Source organism: Thunnus albacares, chromosome 20 (assembly GCF_914725855.1).
Source record: "Thunnus albacares chromosome 20, fThuAlb1.1, whole genome shotgun sequence".
Lineage (NCBI taxonomy): Eukaryota > Metazoa > Chordata > Actinopteri > Scombriformes > Scombridae > Thunnus > Thunnus albacares.
Genome location: NC_058125.1, coordinates 18574057 through 18588688, shown reverse-complemented (window position 1 = coordinate 18588688; position 14632 = coordinate 18574057). Strand labels below are relative to the sequence as shown.

Genomic DNA, 14632 nt, shown 5'->3' with positions numbered 1-14632 from the left:
CACTGCACGGATTGATGATCTCCTGGAGCGCCTGGGAAAAGCAAAATACCTGACCACCATTGACCTTTGTAAGGGCTACTGGCAAGTGCCCCTGACCCAGCAGTCTCGGGAGCTGACTGCATTCCGGACTCCCTGGGGGCTCTTTGAGTTTACAGTCTTGCCATTTGGGCTGCACAGGGCCCCTGCAACGTTTCAGAGGTTGATGGACCAGGTACTCTATGGGATTTCTGATTTTGCATGTGCATATCTTGATGATATTGTCATCTACAGCGCCACCTGGGAGGAGCACTTGGAACACCTGAAGGAAGTCCTGGGAAGTCTGCATTCTGCAGGCTTGACAGTCAACCCAGCCAAGTGTGTCCTTGCCAGAGGGGAAACTGAGTACCTGGGTTTCACCATCGGAGGTGGGTTAATAAAACCACAAGTTCATAAAGTCCATGCCACTGAATCATGTCCTCTCCCACAAACCAGGAAGCAGCTCAGATCATTCCTTGGGATGGCTGGCTTCTACCATCAGTTCATACCCAACTTCTCAGCCAGGGCGGCTCCACTGACTGACAGAACTGGATCACGATGCCCCAATTAGGTTCAGTGAGAGGGCAGAGGCAGCTGCAGCTTTCAAAGACATTCAGCAATCTCTGAGTAAGAACCCAGGTCTTCACAGCCCAGATTTTGATCAACCTTTTGTCTTACAAACTGATGCATCTGAGAGGGGCATTGGAGCTGTGCTTTTGCAGGGACCAGCAGGGGACCAACACCCCGTGGCCTACATCAGTCGGAAGCTTCTCCCCAGGGAGGTCCGCATGGTTCATAGTACATACAAATAAATAACAACACATTGGATTTTGTTTCATACATCATACTCATTTTATTTTACAGTTTGTCAGTACATTAGTTTCTATTTGTAGCGCGCACATTTGGTTAACTTTTGTACAGTCATTTGTTTAAGTTGTTCTAATTTTCATTTTTTTGAGTTACCAGTGTTGGGGTGCTGCTCCTGGAGGACATCTGGCCAGGCCTGGGCAAAGGATGTGCACCAGGACATGGAATGGTTAAATACAGGAAGTGGCCAATTGGGTCATACCAAGTCCTGCCACCTCATAGGGAGGAACTGTTTATTTCAAGTTTAGTCATATTGTTTGTTTCTCTTTATTGAATGTTTAGTTGAGTATTTTTGGTTTAGTTGATTTAGTTGAGTTAACCTGTTTTGGGGGGGAATTCTGTTGTTTATTGCTTAGTTGGTAGTGTGTGTCATTTGTCAGTTACCCCTGTTGTGTTATGGTCTGATCAGCCAGTATATATGTTCCCCTTTGTGTTCATTTTGGAAGGTCTGTTAGTAGGGTTAAGTTCACTTTAGTTGAGTTCTGTTTATTTGACCTCTTTTATGGGCCCTGAACTTTATTTACATATTTTGTCATTTGTACCTTTTTTTTTTGCATTTTTGGGTAAAATAAAAACCCTCTTTTTTGAAACCACCTGAGTCTCCTTTGCCTGCCAGCTCGGTCCCTTACACTGTCTAAAACAACAGTCAGGTGTCCATATAAACACTGAAAGAGGTTTTCCTCGCTGTAATCATTCCTCCTGTTCATACTGGTTGCTAAAAGATCCCCTTCAAATATGCTTTCAAGTAAGTGATGGTGACCAAAATCCAGTGTGTCTACACAGTCATTTAGCGCAAAAATGCATTTAAAAAGTTGATCTGAAGCTTATATGAGGCTTCAGCAGTCTGAGTTAGTCATATCAAGTGGATATCTGACACATTTACAGTCTTTTTAGCATCAAATTCCCTCTTTGTGTTTCCCTGTTGAGCTGCGGTGGAAGTATAGTAACCAAAAGAGGGACTCTGGTGCTAAAAATACTATAACGTTGAAAGATATCTACCTGATTTGATGAATACATTTTTCTTCTTATTTTTTAGGTTTCACATTCATGGTTTAGATATTATATTTACAGTATTGTTATTTCATTGTGTTCATGTTTTTTTATGTAACACTAAATGTTCATGACCAAATAAGCCACAATCAAATTTTAAAAAACATCCTTAAGTAGTCTGTTATTTATTATGAGTTTAACACTCCGAAAATCAGCTAATCTGCTTCATCAGGACTGTTTGGGTGTGGCTTGATCAGATTTGATTGACAGTGCTGCCCATTTTGCAAATACTTGCACATTAACTTCAAAACTCATCAGTTTATGTTCAAAAACTAAAATTTATTCATATGAACAGCATCATCAGAACCACACTGAAATATATCTATATTCAACCAAAAAAACAAGAAAATTGTCAAAAATAAAGCCCATTGAAACGTTTCCTGCTGCATTTCTAGGACTCGTTCCTTACACTGTCAATTATTAAAAATATATATATATATATACACAATTAAAGGCTGCCATAAAAAGATGCATCGTGTTGCCTGTTAGTGTTTTTTTTATTTCAGTGTGTCAATTGAAATCAAGTGTCAGTGTTTGCTGGAAGGATTTGCTTCTGTGTGTAAAATGAACAGCTGTGCCCAGCAGTGTGTTGGTAAAGTGGACTGTGTGAAGAGTTTTGAAGATGTGGACTGAACCATGCATGTAACCAATTGTAATAATGAAGAATGTAAACTATGAAGGCGGAGTGTTGAGTGAACAAAGACAAACATAACTGAAAGTAATTAACTTTCACCAACAGTAGTTGTACGGTATGTGCCTCAACAGGTTTATTCACAGAGAATGTAGCATTGTGATTCATCGTATCCTGAATGGAAGCATCTGTATTCATTATGTTTCTCCACTCATTTGTTCATTTTTTTCCCCCTTAACGTCTAAAACATATATATTTAACAGAATGATGCAACACACCACTGAGATAAACTGATTTCTTCAAAAGGTAGATGAGATAAAATCCCAGTAACCAGTAGTGACAGTAACAGTCAGGTGTCCATATGGACACTGATAGAGGTTTCCCTCGCTGTAATCATTCCTCCTGTTCATACTGGTGGTTAAAAGATCCTCTTTAAATGCACTTTTATTGTGAGTGATGTAACATTGAAAGATATCTACATAATTTGAGTAATTTGGACAGCTGAAGCTTCATATTACCTTCAGATAAACTTTTAAATACATTTTTGCACTGAAGGAGGACTGTGGATTTTGACCCCCATCACTTACATTGTAAGTGCATTATGAAGAGATCTTCTAATGGTCAGTATGAACTGGAGGAATGATTATGACAAGAAAAACCTGTTTCAATGTTCATTTGGTTACCTGGCAGTTGTTTTAAGACAGACTTGAAAAATTGTGAACCCGTCCTTTTGGTCTTTTTTCACAGATCTTGAGGGGGCTGAATTGAAGCTGTAGAGTTTGTCAGAATCAGATAATCAATCAACTGATCAACCCAGGATGGAAGACACTCTGATGTCACTGCAAAGCCTCTTCTGGGTACTGGTTATGAACAGGAAAGCTGCTTATTAACATGTGACAGCAAACTTCAACTGGACTTCATGAACAAAACTTTTTATTCTTTTAGCAGTTGTTGTTTAGCTGTGAGCTGAATCAATAAAGGAGACAAGAGGACAAACTCAAGAAAGCAAGGAAGAGAAGTTTTATAGATTTATAGACTGTGTCGTAGTGAATACTAACCTGCTTATGCTCAGTTGCTTTTTCTATTTGTGATGGGCAGATTACCTACTGTACCTTCTAGATGAGCATGTTGGTTAAATTCATTCATTCAAGCATACATTATAATAAGTTATAAAGCTTTGTCATAGAAAAAAAAACAAAAATGATGTGATTTTAACCTCCATTTTGGTTGGTTTTGATCTTCTGCTGTTCACCTTCACTTCTTTTTCCATCATTTTTCTGATTACGTCTTTCAGCCGTTATTATTAAGATCCTTGGTAAAATGTCAGAGGACATAAAGTGTTGATCCTCTGCTACATACACCCAACAAATCCTAAACCAGTGTACAGTATGAAAATAAACCAAAACCTCACACAGTTATATCTTAACATTTTATTGGTTTCCAAAAAAAAAAGAATAAAACAAAAATAAAAAGTAATTTCCTCCAAAATTATTTCGATATGAGGAACTGGACGGTTAAAACAGGAAAATTCAACCAGGGGACAGGCAGCCACAGTGACGCCTCGCCCCCTCCCTGTTCCCCTTTCTTGGCCAGCGGAGGAGTCGGGGAGAAGCTGCTTTAAGATGAGATGAAGCGACGGGAAAGGAGGAAAAAAAAAAGAGCAGGGACAAGGAGGGGGAGAGCATCTATCGAATCTTGAACAATAAAAACACCAACTATGAAAAAAAAAAAAAAAAAACTCCTTGTTGGGAATCCTAAACCTTGGCAACGTCACTACTAACATTTACACCTTAAGAGTGCAGAGAAAAACTCAAAGAGTCATAAAACTGCTATTCTCTTTTATTCACATGAATTTAAAATCTAAATCCCTTTTCATTAAAGTTAAACGGAAGTGTCTATCTCCCTTTTTAGAGCAGATCTCTTTCTGAAATAAGGCATCTGTAGTACATCTTAAATTACCATACAACATAATACCTTTTCATAAAGAGGTTTGACTATATTATCTCCTGTGGCATCACTTACCCGGGCAGATCTCTCCATGGTGTAGGCCAACCCAGAGTGAACAATATCCTTCTCAGAGGCACCCTGCAAGGGAAAATGAATTGTTGTTTGTTTGTCATTCCTATAATTCCTGTTTGTTATTCCAGATGGACAGTTTTCACTGCATCAAGACAACTTGTGACATGTCAATCAAGGTTCATAAAAGGCTCCTAATCCTCCTGCACAGACACTAGAAGGGAAAACATGGAAATACAAAAGGAGAAATAAAAGAGGCATCAGAGGTGTTCTTTGTTTCTGCATCAATGTCATACCAGTAATTATTCACTCTGATAACTAATCTGGTTTATCCAGTTTGAAAACCTGGCACATGCAAATATGTAACAATACCAATGACTCTGCTCTTTTATGATTGGCTGTTCAGCTGTTCGCGTTGGCACATAATGATTGGTTGTGATCAAATGTAATGCCTGTAAACGAGAGGGAGTAGAAATAAAAAAGGAACCAATTCGTTCCCCAGACAGATCATCTCAACATCTTCAGAGATTTCACATCAGCTGACACCAGTTTCCTCCAGAACATCACCGACGCTGCCTGAACTGCTGCAGACTCTGTAAGAATACTTTCATTCATCTGTCCTTCAAATTCTTGTTGACAAGTTTGATTTTTCCACTTCTTGCTGTTAAATGAAAAACCAATCAATCTTGCATTTACAGATACATTAGCAACTTTGTCAGTGATGTAAATTAGTCAGGTACTGCAAGGCAAGGATTGAAAGATAAAGGCTGTTACTTATTGCTGTAGACGTCAGAATTTAGTTTTATAAGATCTTATCAACTACAGCAGGTAGTGAAACAATTTCAAACACTTGTTGCAGTAACATTTCACACAGGACAGGGTGAACCTGGGGAGGTAGACTTGATATATTATGGGTATGTTAAACTGTATAATGCCCCGATCTGATGCAAATCCTGATCTGATGTTTGTCGTGTGCCTTAAGGAAGCAGCTGTAGGACCAGAGTATCAGCCTTCTCACCAAGTAAACCAGAGAACCACAACGCCAAGAGAAATACAAGGTATAACACCACAGCAAGTCTAATTACTGGATGTTTTGTACCATTTATCAGTAGCATGTTAATTAACCAAGAATATCCTTTTTTGTTTTTATATAGATGTCTGCTCCTATTCCATACCCTTCGACTAACATGACAAAAGCAGCAAAGGAAACGTTCAAAAACAGACACCTGCAGAAAAATGAAAATACTCTCTTTCATGACACTAATAAATATGGTATACGAACTAACCTCATTTTCTACAGTATCAATAGAGAAGGCTGGATAGCAGAATTAAGGAATGACTTCCCTTCGACCCTGGACCATCACAATAATGGTGAAATAACACAGCTCAAGGTCCGGAGGGCCACAGTTCGTGTATATCCTAGTGGAAAGTTTTTGATATATGCCTCACAAGATAACATGACAAGGTTTGGGGAAAGATTTGCACAATTAGCTCAGAGGGTGCACGATGCTGGATTAGCAGGACAAATGGGACGGTTGAACATAGATGCAGGAATGAATCCCAGAGAGCCTGGGAACGAGATCCCTCCCCCTGAATAAAATACAATAAAAATAGAAATAGGAGGGAAAGACAGAGAATAGGTTGTCTATTGAAGAAGTACAAAATGTAAAATTGGTTACATGTTTTTATTCTTAGTTGCAATACATTTGTCATGTACTGTATATCTTTAACAATTTCTGGTTCTGGTATTAATAGATTGTTTTAGAAATGTCAAAAGAGCTTATGTAACATCAAATGTAAAGTAAATGTTCTGATTGTGTCTTATGACCCTGGCAGACTCCTGTCTTTCTGCAGGTTAAGGTGGTATTAAAGAGCTTCTTATTGTTTTAGTTTCATGTTTAGATATTATATTTACAGAATTATTATTTCATTGTGTTTTTTTCTGTAACATTAAATAAGCAACAATCAAATTTAAAGTTAGGAAAAAATACATCCTTAGGTATTGTTTATTATGAGCTTAAAACTCCAAAAATCAGCTAATCTGCTTCATCAGGACTGTTTGGGTGTGGTTTGATCAGATTTGATTGACAGTGCTAGAAACATACACAAACAGCCCCATGAACTTAAATCCTGTGTGTGAACCCTGCACACTTCAAACTAGTGAAAAGAGACCAGATAAAAACACAAATGCAGAAATCAGTCGTGTGAAATTAACCAAACTGTGTTCATGTAGGACACCAACACTCTTAGTAAGAGAGAGAGAATGAAGCATTGTGATTCATCGTGATTCATCATATCCTGAACGGAAGCATCTGTATCCATTATGTCTCTCCGCACATTTCTTACACTGTCAATAATTAAAAAACAACATATACACAATAAAAAACTACAGATCACAAAGATATTTGACTTCAAAGGCTGCCATAAAAAGATGCACCGTGTTGCCTGTTAGTGTTTTTTTTTATTTCAGTGTGTCAATTGAAATCAAGTGTCAGTGTTTGCTGGAAGGATTTGCTTCTGTGTGTAAAATGAACAGCTGTGCCCAGCAGTGTGTTGGTAAAGTGGACTGTGTGAAGAGTTTTGAAGATGTGGACTGAACCATGCATGTAACCAATTGTAATAATGAAGAATGTAAACTATGAAGTCGGACTGTTGAGTGAACAAAGACAAACATAACTGAAAGTAATTAACTTTCACCAACAGTAATTGTACGGTATGTGCCTGAACAGGTTTATTCAGAGATGTATCATTGTGATTGATCGTATCCTGGATGGAAGCATCTGTATTCATTATATTTCTCCACTCATTTGTTTGCACAGCTAAAGCTTCATATTAGCATTATATAAAGGTTTAAATACATTTTTGCAGGAGGACTGTGGATTTTGACCCCCATCACTTACATTGTAAGTGCATTATGAAGGGATCTTCTGATGGTCAGTATGAACAGGAGGAATGATTACGACAAGAAAAACCTGTTTCAATGTTCATTTGGTTACCTGACTGTTGTTTCAAGACATACTTGAAAAACTGTGAACACATCCTTTAAGCCTTTTTTCACTAATTAATTTCACTAATTGTCATTAATTAAAAAAATATCGACTTCATATATTTCCAAAGACAAGCACAGATCTTAGGGGGGCTGAATTGAAGCTGTACAGTTTGTCAGAATCAGATAATCAATCAATTGATCAACCCAGGATGGAAGACACTCTGATGTCACTGCCAAGCCTCTTCTGGGTACTGGTTATGAACAGGAAAGCTGCTTATTAACATGTGACAGCAAACTTCAACTGGACTTCATGAACAATACTTTTTATTCTTTTAGCAGTTGTTGTTTAGCTGTGAGCTGAATCAATAAAGGAGACAAGAGGACAAACTCAAGAAAGCAAGGAGGAGAAGTTTTATAGATTTATAGACTGTGTCATGGTGAATACTAACCTGCTTATGCTCAGTTGCTTTTTCTATTTGTGATGGGCGGATTACCTACTGTACCTTCTAGATGAGCATGTTGGTTAAATTCATTCATTCAAGCATACATTATAATAAGTTATAAAGCTTTGTCATAGAAAAAAAAACAAAAATGATGTGATTTTAACCTCCATTTTGGTTGGTTTTTATCTTCTGCTGTTCACCGTCACTTCTTTTTCCATAATTTTTCTGATTACGTCTTTCAGCCGTTATTATTAAGATCCTTGGTAAAATGTCAGAGGACATAAAGTGTTGATCCTCTGCTACATACACCCAACAAATCCTAAACCAGTGTACAGTATGAAAATAAACCAAAACCTCACACAGTTATATCTTAACATTTTATTGGTTTCCAAAAAAAAAAAAGAATAAAACAAAAAAAAAAAAGAGTAATTTCCTCCAAAATTATTTCGATATGAGGAACTGGATGGTTAAAACAGGAAAATTCAACCAGGGGACAGGCAGCCACAGTGACGCCTCGCCCCCTCCCTGTTCCCCTTTCTTGGCCAGCGGAGGAGTCGGGGAGAAGCTGCTTTAAGATGAGATGAAGCAACGGGAAAGGAGGAAAAAAAAAAAGAGCAGGGACAAGGAGGGGGAGAGCATCTATCGAATCTTGAACAATAAAAACACCAACTATGAAAAAAAAAACTCCTTGTTGGGAATCCTAAACCTTGGCAACGTCACTACTAACATTTACGCCTTAAGAGTGCAGAGAAAAACTCAAAGAGTCATAAAACTGCTATTCTCTTTTATTCACATGAATTTAAAATCTAAATCCCTTTTCATTAAAGTTAAACTGAAGTGTCTATCTCCCTTTTTAGAGCAGACCTCTTTCTGAAATAAGGCATCTGTAGTACATCTGTAGTACTGTAGTACATCTTAAATTACCATACAACATAATATGGTACCTTTTCATAAAGAGGTTTGACTGTATTATCTCCTGTGGGATCACTTACTCGGGCAGATCTCTCCATGGTGTAGGCCAACCCAGAGTGAACAATATCCTTCTCAGAGGCACCCTGCAAAGGAAAATGAATTGTTGTTTGTTTGTCATTCCTATAATTCCTGTTTGTTATTCCAGATGGACAGTTTTCACTGTATCAAGACAACTTGTGACATGTCAATCAAGGTTGATAAAGGGCTCCTAATCCTCCTGCACAGACACTAGAGGGGAAAACATGGAAACACAAAAGGAGAAATAAAAGAGGCATCAGAGGTGTTCTTTGTTTCTGCATCAATGTCATACCAGTAATAATACACTCTGATAACTAATCTGGTTTATCCAGTTTGAAAACCTGGCACATGCAAATATGTAACAATACCAATGATACTGCTCTTTTATGATTGGCTGTTCAGCTGTTCGCGTTGGCAAATAATGATTGGTTGTGATCAAATGTAATGCGTGTAAACGAGAGGGAGTAGAAATAAAAAAGGAACCGATTCGTTCCCCAGACAGATCATCTCAACATCTTCAGAGATTTCACATCAGCTGACACCAGTTTCCTCCAGAACATCACCGACGCTGCCTGAACTGCTGCAGACTCTGTAAGAATACTTTCATTCATCTGTCCTTCAAATTCTTGTTGACAAGTTTGATTTTTCTACTTCTTGCTGTCAAATTAAAAACTAATTAATCTGGCATTTACAGATACATTAGCAACTTTGTCAGTGATGTAAATTAGTCAGGTACTGCAAGGCAAGGATTGAAAGATAAAGGCTGTTACTTATTGCTGTAGACGTCAGAATTTAGTTTTATAAAATCTTATCAACTACAGCAGGTAGTGAAACAATTTCAAACACTTGTTGCAGTAACATTTCACACAGGACAGGGTGAACCTGGGGAGGTAGACTTGATATATTATGGGTATGTTAAATTGTATAACGCCCCGATCTGATGCAAATCCTGATCTGATGTTTGTCTTGTGTGTTAAGGAAGCAGCTGTAGGACCAGAGTATCAGCCTCCACACCAAGTAAACCAGAGAATCACAACGCCAAGAGAAATACAAGGTATAACACCACATCAAGTCTAATTACTGGATATTTTGTACCATTTATCAGTAGCATGTTAATTTACCAAAAGTATTCTTTTTTTTTGTTTTTATATAGATGTCTGCTCCTATTCCATACCCTGAAGGAATGGGATTAGAGGAAAAGAGAATATTCAAAGATGAACACCTTAGAGACCATCCTGATACTCTTTTTTATGACACTACAAATGATGGTGTAATATGCAACCTAATTTTCTTTACTACTTTTAAAGAAGACTGGATAGCTGCCATAATGCAGCACTACCCTGGGACTGATAGAATTCAACTGGAAGATAAAATCAAACTTGACCTCCACCGTGGCACTGTATGTGTTTATCCTAGTGGAAAGATTGTGATACAAGCCTCACCAGAGGACCGTACAGAGTTTGATAAAAAATTTGACCAACTACGTAAGGAAATGGAAGCTATAAGATAAACCAGACAGATGGAACAAATGAGCTTAGGCAATGCAGGAGGACATCAAGATCCTGCTCCCTGAATAAAATACAATAAAAATAAAAATAAGAGGAAAAGAAAGACCTTACAGTAGGCTGTCTGTTGAAGAAGTAGAAACAGACAGGGGAAAAAAAGAAACACAGTATGGATTTTTTAATATGGATTATACTGTAAATAACTGACTAGCAATGCTAGTTCCTGTAAAATTAAATGCATATTTTTATTATTTGTTGCTATACAATTGTCATGTACCGTATATCTTTGTAAATTATGGTTCTGGTTTTTATCAACTGTTTTTGAAATGTGTCAGAAGAGTTGAAAATGTAATATCAAATGTAAAGGAAATGTTTAGGTTCTGATTGTGTCTTATGACCCTGGCAGACTCCTGTCTTTCTGCAGGTTAAGGTGGTATTAAAGAGCAGTCTTGTGCTCACTGAGCAGGTTGTTAGTTTGAGTCTCTCTCATATTTGAAGGTCAGTCTTCCATAGCTGACATGGTTGAGATTCTTCAGCCACTCAAAATATGACACCGTCACACCACCAGCGTTCAGGTACATGTCCTGCAGGATGAAACATCACATCCTCAGATATGTTGTTCAACAGTCATCGCTCTTCTGTGTGTAGAATTATTCTGACTAAATTTCTTCTGTACTGCAAAAACTGCTGTTTCTGCAAAATAAAAGACACTGAAAAAAGTGTTGTAGAAACACTGTTGTTTCTTGTTTGTTTGTTTTTTTTAGAACAAATTCTTCTTCTTATTGTTTTAGTTTCATGTTCATGTTTTAGATATTATATTTACAGAATTATTATTTCATTGTGTTTTTTTCTGTAACATTAAATAAGCAACAATCAAATTTAAAGTTAGGAAAAATACATCCTTAGGTATTGTTTATTATGAGCTTAAAACTCCAAAACTCAGCTAATCTGCTTCATCAGGACTGTTTGGGTGTGGTTTGATCAGATTTGATTGACAGTGCTGGAAACATACACAAACAGCCCCATGAACTTAAATCCTGTGTGTGAACCCTTCAACACCTCAAACTAGTGAAAAGAGACCAGATAAAAACACAAATGCAGAAATCAGTCATGTGAAATAAACCAAACTGTGTTCATGTAGGACACCAACACTCTTAGAAAGAGGTTGATTCAGAGCCTTTAACGCTTTACTGATCTCAGACTGATCTCTGTAGCTCTGCTGCCCATTTTGCAAATACTTGCATATTAACTTCAAAACTCATCAGTTTATGTTCAAAAACTAACATGTATTCATCAGAACCACACTGAAATATATCTATATTCAACCAAAAAAACAAGAAAAATTGAAAAAACGTTTCCTGCTGCATTTCTAGGACTTGTTCCTGTAGAATACACTGTAGTACTTTCTATTGAGAGATAAACATCTTACTGTATTTTGGAAGGACAAGTTTCTTTACACAATACACACATTTCTTACACTGTCAATAATTAAAAAACCACATATACACAATAAAAAACTAGAGATCACAAAGATATTTGACTTCAAAGACTGCCATAAAAAGATGCACCGTGTGTTGCCTGTTAGTGTTTTTTTTTTATTTCAGTGTGTCAATTGAAATCAAGTGTCAGTGTTTGCTGGAAGGATTTGCTTCTGTGTGTAAAATGAACAGCTGTGCCCAGCAGTGTGTTGGTAAACTGGACTGTGTGAAGAGTTTTGAAGATGTGGACTGAACCATGCATGTAACCAATCGTAATAATGAAGAATGTAAACTATGAAGGCGGACTGTTGAGTGAACAAAGACAAACATAACTGAAAGTAATTAACTTTCACCAACTGTAATTGTACGGTATGTGCCTGAACAGGTTTAAGAGAGAAACCAACTTCAACAACCAACCAATCAAATACATCCACATCCAGATCAGCCGATGGAGCATTCACACCATACCTGCAAAACTAATGACAATGCCACCATTCTTTCAAAAGAAGCATTGTGCTCATCTTTCCATTTGCTTCAATTTGTTGGTTTGATGATGATGTTGGAGAGCACTGTCTAACATATCAGAGCATAACATACATGAAGCATCGTGCTCATCGTATCCTGAATGGAAGTATCTGCATTTATTATGTTTCTCCACTCATTTGTTCATTTTTTTCCCTTATTGTCTAAAACATCTGTATCAACAGAGTGACACAACACACCACAGAGATAAACTGATTTCTTCAAAAGGTAGACAAGATAATATCCCAGTAACCAGTAGATACTTAAAGGAAAGGTTCACAATTTTTAAAGTCTGTCTAAAACAACAGTCAGGTGTCCATATAAACACTGAAAGAGGTTTTCCTCGCCGTAATCATTCCTCCTGTTCATACTGGTTGCTAAAAGATCCCCTTCAAATATGCTTTCAAGTAAGTGATGGTGACCAAAATTCACAGTGTGTCCACACAGTTAGTCATATCAAGTGGATATCTGACACATTTACAGTCTTTTTAGCATCAAATTCCCTCTTTGTGTTTCCCTGTTGAGCTGCAGTGGAAGTATAGTAACAAAAAGAGGGACTCTGGCGCTAAAAATACTATAAAACGTTGAAAGATATCTACCTGATTTGATGAGTACATTTTTCTTCTTATTTTTTGGGTTTCACATTCATGGTTTAGATATTATATTTACAATATTGTTATTTCATTGTGGTCATGTTTTTTTTCTGTAACACTAAATGTTCATGACCAAATAAGCAACAATCAAATTTTAAAAAACATCCTTAAGTAGTCTGTTATTTATTATGAGTTTAACACTCCGAAACTCAGCTAAGCTGCTTCATCAGGACTGTTTGGGTGTGGCTTGATCAGATTTGATTGACAGTGCTGGAAACATACACAAACAGCCCCATGAACTTAAATCCTGTGTGTGAACTCCACTCACTTCAAACCAGTGAAAAGAGACCAGATAAAAACACAAATGCAGAAATCAGTCATGTGAAATAAACCAAACTGAGGTTGATTCAGAGCCTTTAAGGCTTTACTGATCTCAGACTGATCTCTGTAGCTCTGCTGCCCATTTTGCAAATACTTGCATATTAACTTCAAAACTCATCAGTTTATGTTCAAAAACTAACATGTATTCATATGAACAGCATCATCAGAACCACACTGAAATATATCTATATTCAACCAAAAAAACAGGAAAAATTGAAAAAACGTTTCCTGCTGCATTTCTAGGACTTGTTCTTGTAGAATACACTGTAGTACTTTCTATTGAGAGATAAACATCTTACTGTATTTTGGAAGGACAAGTTTCTTTACACAATACACACATTTCTTACACTGTCAAAAATTAAAAAACAACATATACACAATAAAAAACTAGAGATCACAAAGATATTTGACTTCAAAGACTGCCATAAAAAGATGCATCGTGTTGCCTGTTAGTGTTTTTTTTTTATTTCAGTGTGTCAATTGAAATCAAGTGTCAGTGTTTGCTGGAAGGATTTGCTTCTGTGTGTAAAATGAACAGCTGTGCCCAGCAGTGTGTTGGTAAAGTGGACTGTGTGAAGAGTTTTGAAGATGTGGACTGAACCATGCATGTAACCAATCGTAATAATGAAGAATGTAAACTATGAAGTCGGACTGTTGAGTGAACAAAGACAAACATAACCGAAAGTAATTAACTTTCACCAACAGTAGTTGTACGGTATGTGCCTGAACAGGTTTATTCACAGAGAATGTAGCATTGTGATTCATCGTATCCTGAATGGAAGTATCTGTATTCATTATGTTTCTCCACTCATTTGTTCATTTTTTTTCCCCTTAACGTCTAAAACATATATATTTAACAGAATGATGCAACACACCACTGAGATAAACTGATTTCTTCAAAAGGTAGATGAGATAAAATCCCAGTAAGCAGTAGTGACAGTAACAGTCAGGTGTCCATATGGACACTGAAAGAGGTTTTCCTCGCTGTAATCATTCCTCCTGTTCATACTGGTGGTTAAAAGATACCCTTTAAATGCACTTTTATTATGAGTGATGTAACAGTGAAAGATATCTATATAATTTGAGTAATTTGGACAGCTGAAGCTTCATATTACCTTCAGATAAACTTTTAAATACATTTTTGCACTGAAG

At 37.1% G+C, this 14632-nt stretch overlaps 1 protein-coding gene and 2 long non-coding RNA genes across 3 annotated transcripts in view; 1 reads left to right on the top strand and 2 right to left on the bottom strand.

The window, feature by feature from the left end:
- The window catches only part of glud1b (glutamate dehydrogenase 1b), a 71403-nt gene that overhangs the window by 21759 nt on the left and 35012 nt on the right, over positions 1–14632 (bottom strand). The gene's annotated exons all lie outside the window — the stretch shown is intronic.
- LOC122971549 lies at positions 8779–11084 on the bottom strand. The gene is made up of 2 exons (XR_006399509.1): positions 10966–11084; positions 8779–9066 (listed from the first exon to the last, which is right to left on the bottom strand). It is a non-coding gene; the product is annotated as an uncharacterized LOC122971549 (long non-coding RNA).
- LOC122971546 lies at positions 9491–10656 on the top strand. The gene is made up of 3 exons (XR_006399506.1): positions 9491–9592; positions 9980–10055; positions 10155–10656. It is a non-coding gene; the product is annotated as an uncharacterized LOC122971546 (long non-coding RNA).